This window comes from Bos javanicus, chromosome X (assembly GCF_032452875.1).
Source record: "Bos javanicus breed banteng chromosome X, ARS-OSU_banteng_1.0, whole genome shotgun sequence".
Taxonomy (NCBI): Eukaryota; Metazoa; Chordata; class Mammalia; order Artiodactyla; family Bovidae; genus Bos; species Bos javanicus.
In genome coordinates, this window is record NC_083897.1 from 131,202,481 (window position 1) to 131,216,866 (window position 14,386).

Sequence of the window (14,386 nt, forward strand, 5' to 3'; positions counted from 1 at the left end):
GTGTGATACGGTTTTTGTTTACATTTCCTTAATGATTAGTTATGTTAAATATTTTTTCATGTGCCCATTAGAATCATTTGTGTATCTTCTTTAGAGAAATGTCTATTCAAATCTTTGGTCCATTTTTGAATTGGATTGTTTGGGAGTTTTTGTTGTTATTAAGTTTTTGGAGTTCTTTATATAGTCTGGATATTAATCCTTTACCAGATATACGATCTGCAAAAATTTTCCCCCTTCTGTGGGTTGTCTTTTCACTCTTTTAAGTAGTGTCCTTTGATGCATAGAAGTTTTTAATTTTGATAAAATCCAGTGTATCTATTTTTACTTTATTGCCTGTGCTTTTGCTTTTATATCAAATAAATATCATTAAGATTTTCCTCTATTTTTCTTCTAAGAACTTATAGTTTTAGCTTTTATGTTTAGGTCCTTTGATCCATTTTGAGTTCATTTTGTATGTGGTGTGAGGTAAGGATCCAACTGGGCTTCCCTGGTGGCTCAGCAGTAAAGAATCGGCCTGCAGGGAGGGAGGAGGGAGGAGGGTTCAGGATGGGGAACACGGGTATACCTGTGGCGGATTCATTTCGATATTTGGCAAAACTAATACAATATTGTAAAGTTTAAAAATAAAATCAAATTAAAAAAAAAAAAGAATCTGCCTGTAATACAGGAGCTGCAGGAGACTCTTGTTCAATCCCTGGGTCAGGAAGATCCCCTGGAAGAGGAAATGGCAACCCACTCCAGTATTCTTGCCTGGAGAATTCCATGGACAGAGGAGCCTGGCAGGCTACAGTCCATGGGGTCACAAAGAGTTGGACATTACTGAAGCGACTTAGCATGTGCACGCACAAGGATCCAACTTCATTACTTTACATTTGGATATCCAGTTTTCTTAATACCATTTGTTGAAAACACTGTCTTTTCCCCATTGCATAGTCTTGGCACCTTTGTCAAAAATTAATTGACCATATATGTGAAGGTCTGTTTCTGGTGCTTATTTGTTTATAAAAGTAGCTACTCAAAGGCACCTCCATATGGAAATTTAAGGGAGATAGAGAATCACACTAATGAAGCATTATTTTCAGAAAAGAAGATCTCTATAAGCTTATGAAAGAAGGAGAAAAGGTACCTGAGGAGGGCAGTAAAAAGACCAGAATTACCAGGGCTGCAATATGTTTGGGTACAACTCCCAAAAGAATATAGTGCTGTGTAAATGTAAAGAATCATTACAGGAACTTCCCTGGCCATCCACTGGTTAAGACTGCACTTCCACTGCAGTGGGCTTGGCTTTGATCCTTGATCAGGGAACTAAGCTCTCACATGCCACATGGCGTAGCCCCCTCCCCCTAAAAAGAATCATTATAAAGAAGACACTATTAAGGACACACAGAAATACCTTTCTTATTTAGAAGAAAATTGCAGGACCAAAGAATCTTTGTTGGATAAAACAAATATGTACTGGCAGCAAACAGTGTAAGTATAACACACATGGATGCACACAAATAGAAAACTTCACAACAGACTTGTACACAATTGGCAGTCTTTCAAAAGTAGGCACTGGGGCATATTGTCAAGGAGCCACGATACTTTACACGAAGAAATAAAGAGTCAATATGTATTGACTACTTACAGTGTGCTGGGTCTCTATGTGTTTTGCATATCAATACATCCAGTCTCTTAAGCTGCTAAACCAAGTCTGTTGAGGGGAAATCCTAGTCTTAGCACCATTTCACAAATCAAGAAACTCAGGCTCAGAGAGATAAGTAACTTGCTCAAGGAAGTGGCTGCTGTGGGAATTGTACCTAACTTGGAATTTTGTACTTGTAACCACAAAACCAAAGTTTCCAAACTTGAGTGTACATCAGAATCACCTAGAAAGCTTGTTAAGACAAACCCATCCATGAGAGTTTTGGATTAGTAGCTTTGCGGGGGCCCTGAGAATTGGCATTTCTAACAAGCTCCCAGGTGATGTTGATGTGACTGGTTCAGAGGCAATCCCATTGCCTCCACAACTGGCAGAAGACATAAGTAGGAAGAGAGAACTCCAGATATACATCATGGGATACAAACTCTGTTGTGGCCACGTGACGTTCTTATAAACTGTGCTCACTCACCATCTCCTTGGGGCATCTTAATGTAAGTATAAGAAATTACTCGTACCCTGCACACTGACATCCCTGTGGGATTGTCAGGGCAAAAATCAAACGTCCTCACTTTACTGATGAGTAAATGTCCCCAGGGACATTATTGGTTAGGAAGCGGTGGAGCCAGACTAGATACTAGATCTTTGGTCTCATGTTTCAGTGCTTTTTCCACCACAGGGTAGATGAGGAACAAAAGTGGAACACGAAGGGGAAAAATCATCCGAAGGAAAGCTGCTTGGTAGAAATAAGTCTGTTTTGAAGAAGTATATTTAAAAATGATGAAAATAGGGGCTTCTGTGAAGCCAGAAGGTGGTCCAGTGGTTAAGAATCCACATGCCAATGCAGGACACACGGATTCAATCCCTGATCTGGAAAGATGCCACATGCCGTGGAGCACCTAAGTCTGTGGTACCACAGTTACTAAATCTGTGCTCTAGAGCTTGGGAGCCACAACTACTGAGCCCACCATGTTCTATAGCTACTGAAGCCCGAACGCCCTAGAGCCCGTGCTCCACAATGAAACTGTAGCCCCTGATGGCCAAAACTAGAGAAAAGTCCACACAGCAACGAAGACCAGCACAGCCAAAAGTAATAATAAAATTAATTAATTAATTTCAATAAATGGTGAAAATGGGCCAGGTAAACAGGAAAGGACACGGCTCTGACACCAACCCGAGCAGGGAAAACCTGAGTGGATGCTAAGGTCACTGAATGTATTTCTTGCTCTGGCTCTCTGATGAATTAATTTCTTCAGGCAGTGGTTCTCAGAGTGTGGCCCCCAGATAGGCAGCATCAGCATCACCTGGGAGCTTTTCAGAAGTGCAGATTCTCAGGCCCAGCCTAGACCTGGTGGGTTGGGAACTCTGGGGGTGAGGCCCAGCCATCTGTGCTTAAATCAGCCCTCTGGGTGTTGTTGATGCCCACCCAAGCATAGAACCACGGTCTTAAAGAATTGGCTGAAACTTTACTGTGCCGCATGATATAGTAGAATATGGTGAGATCCAGGGTTCGAGCCCTCCACATGCCTGCCACCTGCTATTGTATGATCTCGATTTGCTACTAGACTGATACAGGGCTCAGTTTCCTCATCTTCAAAATGGGTGTAACCCTGAGCTCCTCTAGAGGGCTTTTGTAAGGCTCAATATATGTTAAAAAAGAAACTTTATGATGGCAGACATTTTTCTCTTCCAGTCCTATTGACATACAACATTGTATATGCAAAGGTTTTTCTCAATGAAGTGTGTTGGGATCTGGAAAGGGCTAAATTGGAGATCGTTATTGTCTTTCAGAACTCCCATTAAGAGTATTCATTCATGTTATTTAATAATTACTTTGATAATATTTACCTTGTGCCAGCCACTGTTCTGTGGAGAAGGCGATGGCACCCCACTCCAGTACTCTTGCCTAGAAAATCCCATGGACGGAGGAGCGTGGTAGGCTGCAGTGGAGGTCGCTAAGAGTCAGACATGACTGAGCGACTTCACTTTCACTTTTCACTTTCATGTGTTGGAGAAGGAAATGGCAACCCACTCCAGTGTTCTTGCCTGGAGAATCCCAGGGATGGGGGAGCCTGGTGGGCTGCTGTCTAAGGGGTCGCACAGAGTCAGACACGACTGAAGCGACTTAGTAGCAGCAGCAGCAGCAGCCACTGTTATGAGCCCTTACAAAAAGCTATTTCATTTAAAGCTTACTCAGTAACCCTTTGTAGTAGGCACTAGTATTATTAGCTCCATTTTACAGGAAACTGAGGCACAGAGAAGGTAAGCAACTTGCCCTAGCTTGCACATTTTCATTGCAGAGCTGCAATTCCAACTCAGGTCATATGACTCAAAGTTTGTGTGTTTAACCACAACACTATCCTATCTTCTAGCATCCTTAAGCTCTCTGCTACACTAGGTTGTGTACTCTGCATAGCAGTTGTATATCTGTAGGTTAAAAATAAAGGTGGAATCCACTTTAGGACTGGATGTCAGACTGGATCATCCAGATGGCTTATAGGTACCATCTTTCTGAGCAACTTTGGGCTGAGGCAGGTTCTCCGCAGTTCAGGATGCTTGGTCTTTGATGAAGGCTGAGGGGACCTGCTGATTGTACTACACTGGATAAGCAGTTGTGTTGTAATGAGTACCTGCTGTGTGCCCAGCATTACTGCCTGCTGAGAGAGCATCATCTCTGAGTCCAGGGAGTTTACACTCCAGTTGGAGGGGCATGACTAGGATACATGAAAAAAAGTACAAACTATAACTAAATCGTAAAGTGTGAGTCAGTGCTGTGGGGCTCTAACATATATGGCCTCTGGCTAAGTTCATGCATGACGCTAGTAGGATGTTAAGCACCTGTAGCAGATGCTATTGGTGCTCTGCCCATGTCCGCTTGAGCCACCCAGAGGTTATCTTCAGACAGATCCTGTGCCTTCTTGATGGCTCCCATGTCTCACTGACTGAGAATCATCTGTGCCCATGGGTCTATGCTTGGCCTGTGCAAGGAGCCAGCTAGTAGTACCAGAGAGTTAATACCCCAGAATGGTGAAGAATGGGAGTTGGTACTTAACTATGCCAGCTTCCCCAGCCCTTGGTGGGATCATGCTAAAGTGTGTTCTGTACACCCAGTGCATTGTTGGATTGGGCCCCAGTTGTCCACGGTAGCAATGTGCTCATTAATGTACCCACTGTTGGCTTTACTCCCTTCCCTACTCCCTCCCTCTGCTTCCTGGGGTCATCTCCATTGGGAAACATGCTCATTCTCCAAAGTGCAGCCCAATATGACTACCTCTAGAGAACCTCCCTTGACCTCTTCAGAAGAAATAAATCTCTCTTGTCAGTGCTCCCTTTTGTTTTTATCCATGTCTTTTTTATACTTGTCACTTTGTGTCATGTCACTTTGTCTCATGTCAAGGAAGTCAAACGTACTTCCTTGGCATCATGAGTCTTTTCAGCACATGGTATGTGCCAAGTGAGAAGGGGGAAGAAAAGTTTGACAAGGTGGGTGAGAAACTCATGGGATGAAAACTAATGAGTATTGAGGACCTGCCCTGGGGCAGGCCATTGAAGGTGCTTTACATAGATCATCTTGTTTAATCCTCGCAAAAACCCTTTATGGTAGATATTTTTCATTTCTGTTTGCAGATGAAGAAACTGAGTGTCAAAGAGATTAAGTCATTTGCCCAGAGTCAAACAGCTTGGAGGATTCCCCATTGGAATCAGTAGCCTGTACTGTTCCTACTCTACCTGGTTGCCCAGGAAGGGAAGACTGAATGAACATGGCATGAGACATGAAGAGAAGATGGAGAGGGAGCCTGAACTAAACTGCCAGAGAGCAGCCACTGCCCCTGGCTCTGGGGATGTGGACTGCAGGCATGGTAGCTTCATCTGGACGCCTGAGAGATGACTCAGTAGCTCCTAGCAACGAGGAGAGATTGGACTGATACTCTCTTGTTAGGTTGCTGGCCACCAGACAGAGCCCGTAGAACTTCACACTTCCAGTTGTGTAGTTTGGTGGTCATTCGTGTAGTTTGGTAGCTTCGAGGGAGTCATTCTTTGTCTACACAATGCCCAAATGAGCTTTGACAGGTAACTCTTACTTACTTACCTCTGGTCTCTAGCTCTCTTGGGCTATGCCAATGTCATTTTTTCTTTGCTTTTTTTCCTCTGTTGCTGCTGCTTTTTTGTCTTCCAAGGAGGTCTCCTTTTAGGTACAACTATTTTCCAGAGGGTGAGATGACGTATTAGTGGAAGATGGTTATAATTTCATTCTTGCAGAATTGTCTTTCCCACTTGGAAACAATTACACATAAGAGCCAGTTTGGTGATCTCATGAGCTATAATCCCAACTTAGTCTCTTTCTGGGCTGGATCTAGATCTTTCTGTACTGCAGGCATTTCTAGTGATAGATTTCTAAGTCCCCTTCTCCAAGGCCTCACTGTCTTCTCTCCTCTTACCCTCTCATGCTTTGTCCATCCAAGTCTTTGTTCTTGTACAATGCATGTCAGAGCTGTAGGAGGTAGACTGTGTGCTCCTGAAAGGCAGGGAAACACTCTTGTATGTAAACCCAGTGCTGGTCTACTTGTCCCTCAATTCCTCTCTATAAAATTGAGAAGACTCTTGAGAGTCCCTTGGACAGCAGGGAGATCAAACCAGTCAATCCTAAAGGAAATCAGTCCTGAATATTCACTGGAAGGACTGATGCTGAAGCTGAAGCTCTAATACTTTGACCACCTTATGCGAAGAACTGACTCATTGGAAAAAACCCTGATGCTGGGAAAGATTGAAGGCAGGCAGATAAGGGGACAACAGAGGATGAGATGGTTGGATGGCATCACTGACTCAATGGACATGAGTTTGAGCAAGCTCTGGGAGATGGTGGTGGTCAGGGAAGCCTGGTGTGCTGCAGTCCATGGGATCGCAAAGAGTCAGACACTACTGAGCGACTGAACTGAACTGAAAGTTGAGATTATAAATACCACAGTGGTGATCTGATACTAGGTTAATCTCTCAACCTCCCAAAATCCCCCACAGGCATGATGAGGTCACTTCTGTTGGGTCCTGACTCTTTCTCTGATAGGTAGAAGTTGTGACAAGGAATGACAGAGACTCTGAATGGGTTGAGGAGGAAACTGAAACCAGAGGAGATTGTGTCTCACTTTCCACTTAGAATTCTGGGTGAGAACTCCTCACGGTGGCCCACACATCAACAGAGAGCAATGGTAGGGATGAGAAATGGCAGCACAGTGTGTTTAGGCAGAGAGGAGGCTGGAGGTGGTGTTCCGTCCAAGTCTCTCTCATTTCTTGTGTGAAGGAAAGGGATTCTAAATGGTTCTTGTGTTCCTAGCGGGTAGCTCTGCTGAGAGCCAGGGCTGCAGAGATAATGGTGTGGACAGCTGAGACCAGGGGCCACAGGGAGGATGTGACAGACACTTGGTAGTAAGATCTGAGAGGAACTGGGTCAGCAAGAGTGGGGCCCCCAGGTTGGGCAGGATTCTGAGAGAACAGAACATGGGGCCCACTGGACATGGCCTTAGCAGTGGATACCAGTGGGCCCCGAAGGAACCCTGCTGGGTGAGGGGGATCTCCGGAGAGGCTGTTGAGAACCCAGGGCTCAGCACGAGGTAAGCTCACTGATGCAGAGCCCTTCTCCCTGCTGTGAGAACACTGGCTTCCCCTTCCTGACCTAGAAGCAATCTTGACTACCAAAAGGAAGAGGAGGGAAAACAAAGATTGCGCATTTATCTGGAAGACATGGGGTTGACTAGAGAGTGTTTTAGAGCAGAAGAGAGCATTCTCTTTAGTCATTCATCAGGTTTAAGGATCCTTCTCCTGTACTTCTGGAATGGAGGCTCCAGCACAAGATGGAGTCATCCTGAACATCAAAGGAAGCTTGAGGGCTTTTAAAATTTTGCTTGTTTCTTGTTACTACTGTTCGTACATCTAAATTTTGTCCATACATTTTAACTCTTAAAGCACATGCATATTGAACACTTAGGCTTTGTGAGAGCACTGATAGGAATTGTTGAAGGCTGTCACTATGTCCTGAATTCTGCTCCTCCTCATGGTTTTATCTTTGCCAATATGAAGTAATATCTGGTCAGGTCCCAAGTTCAGGCTCAGGTCCTCTCTGTGTCCTCCAAAGTGTTAGCACATAGTAAGCGCTCAAGAAACTGGCTGCTTGGTTGCTTTTGATTTGTGGCTCTATTCTAAAGTCTAGAGATATACTAAAACATGGACTGCCCTCCTCAGCTTAAGGCACCAGTACTATATTCATCTGAACCCAATGAGTTCTGATACAACATATATTATTCCCCTAAACTTTTGCATAGACTTCAGTGAGGTGGCTGGACATGAGCACCAATTACCCTTGAAGAATGTGTTTCCTTTCCTCCATATGATGAAGGGGCTCAGCTGATTGCCTGTTAAAGTTCCTTCACACTTTGACATTATGAGTTCAATTATCCAGTAGGTTCTGTCTTTGAATTCCTGATCTGTTGTCCTGGGATACTGGGGATCCTTGGGGTTTGCCTTGAACTAAGAACCACTCATCTCTGCAACCCCATTTTAAGGCTGCTCTCCTATTTGAAGCTCCTAATAAGAAATTGAAAACAATTTAAAAGTCACATTTTTTTTCCAAACTACATTTTTCTATTTGACACGATTTTAAAAGCTCTTAAAGTTACAACGAAGCCAGTGAATCTCTTGGTTTCCGTATTGCTGAAAGCTCCAGAAATGGCTTTTGCTGACTGGTAAATCTCCCAGTGACCAGTGCTATCCTTGCCTTGCTGATCACGGAAAAGTTCCAGGGTCTCTGTAGGATCCAGTGGCAACAGCACATAGTAGTGAACATTAAGAACAGCAGCAGCAACCCCTCTGGACATTCCTGTAGCTCTTCATGGTCTGTGGAGCACCTTGGCATCCATCATCTCCCTATGTCCCCCTGAAGTGGGTGGAGAAGTTTGTATTATCTTCACTTTGCTGATGAGAAGACTGAAGCTCAAAGTGGTGGGTCCTTTTCTAGGTTACCCAGCAAGAAACAGTATCAGGGTGCCAAAAGCAGCTCTCCAGAACTTTTCTTCTACAGTAGCCCATATGAAGTGCCTACTTTTGGCCATATGAGTACGTTTTAGCCAAGATCTTTAACATGGGTGACATTAACCATGAGGGATGTTGTTCTAGATGAGGGCTTGACAAGCTGTTCTTTAAGGAACAGGATGATAAACATTTTGGCTTTGTAAACCATATGGTCTCTGTAGCCAACTGCTAGGCTCTGCCCTAGTAGCTCAAAAGCAGCCCTAGACAATATGTAAATGAGCTGAGTTAAGTTGCTTAGTCATGTCCAACTCTGAGACCCCATGGACTGCAGCACATCAGGCCTCCCTGTCCATCACCAACTCCTGGAGCTTACTCAAACTCATGTCCATTAAGTCGGTGATGCCATCAAAACATCTCATCCTCTGTTGTCCCCTTCTCCTCCTGCCTTCAGTCTTGCCCAGCATCAGGGTCTTTCCCAATGAGTCGGCTCTTCACATCAGGTGCAGAAAATATTGGAGCTTCAGCTTCAGCATCAGTCCTTCCAATGAATATTCAGGGTCAATTTCCTTTAGGATTGACTCGTTTGATCTTCTGGCAGTCCAAGGGACTCTCAAGAGTCTTCTCCAACACCACAGTTCAAAAGCATCAATTCTTTGGCACTCAGCTTTCTTTATGGTCCAACTCTTACATCCATACATGAGTACTGGAAAAACTGTAGCTTTGACTAGATGGACCTTTGTTGGTAAAGTAATGTCTCTGCTTTTTAATATAATGTCTAGGTTGATCATAACTTTTATTCCAAGGAGGAAGCTTCTTTTAATTTCATGGCTGCAGTCATCATCTGCAGTGATCTTGGAGCCCAAGAAAACAAAATCTGTCACTGTTTCCTTTAGTTCCCTATCTATTTGCCATGAAGTGATGGGACTGGATGCTATGATGTTTTGTTTTTTGAATGTTGAGTTTTAAACCAGTTTTTTCACTCTCCTCTCACTTTCATCAAGAGGCTCTTTAGTTCCTCTTCACTTTCTGCCATAAGGGTGGTGTCATCTGCATATCTGAGGTTATTGATATTTCTCCCTGCAATCTTGATTCCAGCTTGTGCTTCATCCAGCTCTGCATTTCGCATGATGTACTCTGCATATAAATAAGCAAGGTGACAATATACAGCCTTGGTATACTCCTTTCTCAATTTGAAACCAGTCCGTTGTTCCATGTCCGGTTCTAACTGTTGCTTCTTGACCTGCATACAGATTTCTCAGTGGGCAGGTAAGGTCTGGTATTCCCATCTCTTGAAGAATTTTCTACAGTTCAATGAGACCATGTGCTATGCCATGTAGGACCACCCAGGATGGATCGGTTATGGTGGAGAGTTCTCACAAAATGTGGTCCACTGGAGAAGGGAATGGCAAATCACTTCAGTATTCTTGTGTTGAGAACCCCATGAACAGTGTGAAAAGGCCAAAAGATATGACACTGAAGGATGAACCCCCAGGTCAGTAGGTGCCCAATATGCTACTGGAGAAGAGTGGAAGAGAAGTAGCTCCGGAAAGAATGAAGAGGCTGAGCCAAAGTGAAAACAATGCCTACTTGTGGATATGACTGGTGATGGAAGTAAAGTCTCATGATGTAAAGAACAGTATTGCATAGGAACCTGGAATGTTAGGCCCATGAAGCAAGGTAAGTCGGGTGGTGAAATAGGAGATGGCAAGAGTGAACATCGACATTTTAGGAATAAGTGAACTAAAATGGACTGAAATGGGCGAATTTAATTCAGATGAACATTATGTCTACTACTGTGGGCAAAAATCCCTTAGAAGAAATGGAGTAGCCTTCATAGTCAAGAAGAGAGTCCAGATTGTAGTCCATGGGTGCAATGTAAAAAAGGACAGAATGATCTCTGTTCGTTTGCAAGGCAAACCATTCAATATCACAGTAATCCAAGTCTATGTCCCAACCACTAATGTAAATGAGTAGGCGTGGTTTTGAGACAGTAAAACTTGAGTTGCAAATACAGTTGGTGGGTGAGATTTGGCCCATGGACTGTAGTTTACTCCTGATCTAGACAGTACAGAAGCTGTGTGGAACTTACTGCTGATCATTAATGTTACAACCATGCTTTGTTTTTTTACTTGCTGGCTAAGCCTGGCTTTGTAGGATGCTCTCCTCTTTCCACCCTTCTCATGAGTAAATCCTGACTTCTTTTTTTTTTCAGGTTTAAAGGGTTTAATAAGTTTACTCCTTCAGTTCCTATTTTCAACACCCAATATTCTTTGGCTTCCAATATTCCAGGCTTCCCTGGTGGCTCAGATGGTAAAATATCTGCCTGCAATGCTGGAGACCCAGGTTCGATTCCTGGGCTGGGAAGATCCCATGGAGAGGGGAATGGCAACGCAGTCCAGTGCTCTTGCCTGGAGAATTCCATGGACAGACGAGCCTGGTGGGCTACAGCCCATGGGGTCTCAAAGAGTTGGACATGACTGAGTGACTTACCCACAATACTCCTTTGAAACACCAGACAGACCCTGAAGTGGCCAGCAGTCAAGTTCAGACCTCCAGAGTTTAAAAGTTCAGGTTCTTTGAGCATTCCTTGTTGCAGTGGCACTTGTCTGAAATTGGTACCTCCCTATCTTTGGCGGATCTTTAAATGTACCAGTGAAAAGGCTTTTTCCCCTTAAAGGTGGAGAAGGAAAATCATTCCTCAAACACAACGGAGATCTGGCTGTGAGGTCTTTCTTCTGTCCTGTGTCTTCCAGCTCCTGTTTTGTTTTTTGTTTTTGCAGTGGAGCAAGAGACCAAAATCTAACCTGAGTTACAAGAAACAAGACAGTGATGACTATAAAGTGAGTGACCAGGAGCAGCCGAGCCTCCTGTCCCTCCCACATTGAATATATGTGCTTCACAGAAAAACAAAAATAACAGGTCCACCAAATACAACAGGTCGAATTACAAAAATCCATTCATCCAAGAGTGGTGGAAGTCAAGATGGGGAAGTGAGAGGGGAAATGGCACAGGGAGAAAGAGTATTCAAATCAATCCAGGAATGGGGCTGGCATATGCTAGAAAAGAACTGCAGAAAAACCTGTGGTCCTTTCAGACTCACCGGTGTTGAAAATCCATACTGGTTGGTATCAGGAAGATTCTGCCTTTTGCATGCACCAAAGACAAAAATCTGGATTCCTCAGAGACAATGGAGTGTGGGCAGGGCTCTTGGCAGGGTAGGCCTCACCTTCCCTGGGAGGGGATGGAGGTGAGCCAGGAAAAGAGCTGCCACAGCGTCTTTCTGATCCTACCTGCCTACTCTGGATGGTGGGTGACCAACTCAGTGGCCCACAGCAGCCTTCAGTTTGGCAGGAGATGGATGTGGTGATGGGAATTCTTCTGCAGAAGTAGATCTACTTAGGGCCGACAGCAGGTAGGCTGTCTTGTGGAAGAGTCTTTTGCTTAAGAAAACTACCAAGGAGAAGAGGCACAATTGGAAAAGGTATGCTTTGCCAGGCGTCTTTGCTTCACTGGTGCTGATAATGAATAAAGGAAAGAGCATAGAGAAGAGGCAGCCACCGACAATGAAGGAGGACTGCATTGCTGTGAGGAAAGCCAGGGGTAAACCAAATCCAAAGTAGTAAGGCCAATTCCTTTCCATGTTTGGCAGCCACTGGTGCATTTCAATTCCTTTATTGAACCAACGATATTTGAAGCAGTATAGTATGCAAGAGATTAACCAGCTGACCAATAAGATGAATGGGAAAGAGAGTCACAAACATCCCTTGGAGGAGGAAGAGAACCTGAAGCAAGCGGTTGAAGAGCATGTCAGCAATTATTTTGCTGATACTAGGGAATGGGTGAGGCTTCCTCCCTGATACCTCAAATGCCAACCAGGTTGGCTATATCCTGAAACCAAATCATGTTGACGACTTTGTTGAGCACAAAGAGGGCAGCACCCAGAGAGCACTGAAAAGTGATGTAAGGAAGAACTCCAGCCATGACCAGACATCCCCATGTAGTATGGATCACCAATAATCTGGGCCGTTACTGACTGAAGGACAGGAATTCGAAAAAATAAGAGGAGACTGAACCAGAAAACTCCACCATTCCAAGCGCAGCACTGAAAAATTCTCCTAACAATATGTGGTTCACTGCCTTGCTTCCTTTCTATGCTCTGGGCTCTCCTCTGAGCCAGGACACTGCTTGCCCTTCTTCGACGCTGCTCCTGTCTCTTTTGCTGAATTCAAGCATTTAGCTTTGAGATGGTACAAATTCCCCAGATGGAGTCTTTGATTCTCCTGGCAAGGTCCTGCAGGAAGGTTTTGACACTGTTAGCTGTCTCTTTACCGCCCAAACTATCAACTACAGAAAGAAGGGAGAAGTGTCCCCAGATATTTCATCATGAAGGACCCGAGAGATTCGCTGCCATGGCTCTAGCTCCAGCCGGGCCCCTCGCCCACCATGGGCCAGCTCAGCTCCTCTGAGCCCCTCCGTGCCCTGCTGCCTGCTGTAGCTTGGGTGCTGCCAGGGCTAGGGCTGCTGCGCCTGCACTGAATCCTGATTATTTTAAGCTACCTGTGGAAATGGTTTTCCTTGCCAATATTTGATTTAGGAATAGGCATGTGACCAGCTTTAGCCCAAAGAGACACCTGGGAAAATCTGCTGGGGGACTTCTAGGAAAAACTTCCCCACTTTTGACACTCCAGGTTTCTCCTCTTCCTCTAGACATGCACTCTCTTCTAATATGATAGCCACTAGACACATGTGGGTATTTAAAATTAAAATAATTAAAATTAAGTGAAATTAAAAATTCAGATCCTCAGTCACACAAGTTACATGTCAAGCACTCAGTGTTCACCTGGGGCTAGTGGCTGCCTTATGGGACAGTGCAGACACAGTATTTCCATCATTGCAGAAAGTTCTATTTGATGATGTTGTGCCTGGATATTTTGAGTTTGGATTTGATGCTGAAACAGTGATAGCCATCTGAAAAACATTGAAAGGGGCTAGGGATCTCAAGTGAAAATGCAGATAACCTGAGGTTTTGAAAGGTTGTCTTCCCTGATAGCTCAGTTGGTAAAGAATCTGCCTGCAATGCTAGAAGATCCTGGTTCGATTCCTGGGACAGGCTACCCACTCCAGTATTGGGCTTTCCTTGTGGCTCAGCTGTCAAGAATCTGCCTGCAATATGGGAGACTTGCATTCTATCCCTGGGTTGGGAAGATCCCCTGGAGAAGGAAAAGGCTACCCACTGCAGTATCCTGGCCTGCAGAATTCCATGGACTGTATGGTCCATGGGGTCGCAAAGAGTCAGACACTGAGTGACTTTTCCTTCACTTTGAAAGGTTGAGTCCCTAAACTAACAGTATCTGCAGGATGAAAGAACAGAAGGCTGGAGAGCGTGTGGGTCTTCATAGAGGTTTACATTTGTCACATCATTTTAAATACTTTGGGACTTTTCCTGGTGGTCCAGTGGCTAAGACTCCACAATCTCAATGCCAGAAACCCACATTCGATCCCTACTTCGGGAACTAGACCCCACGTGCTGCAACTAAGAGTTCACATGCCACAACAAAGATCAAAGACCCCACGTGCAGCAACTCAGACCTGGCTCAGCCAAACAAGTATTTTTTAAAAAGCTTCATGTGTTACCTTAGTGAATCCTGACAGGAGCTACAATCAGGTGTTAATCCTTTATTTTCTAAATGAGGGAACTGAGGCTTGGACAATTGGAGTCACTTCACA

At 44.4% G+C, this 14,386-nt stretch overlaps 1 protein-coding gene and 1 pseudogene across 10 annotated transcripts in view; one reads left to right on the forward strand and one right to left on the reverse strand.

Moving 5' to 3' along the window:
- Positions 1–14,386, forward strand: part of ADGRG2 (adhesion G protein-coupled receptor G2) — a 127,509-nt gene that overhangs the window by 57,149 nt on the left and 55,974 nt on the right. The window lies entirely within an intron of this gene.
- LOC133242234 (etoposide-induced protein 2.4 homolog) lies at positions 11,979–13,037 on the reverse strand (annotated as a pseudogene).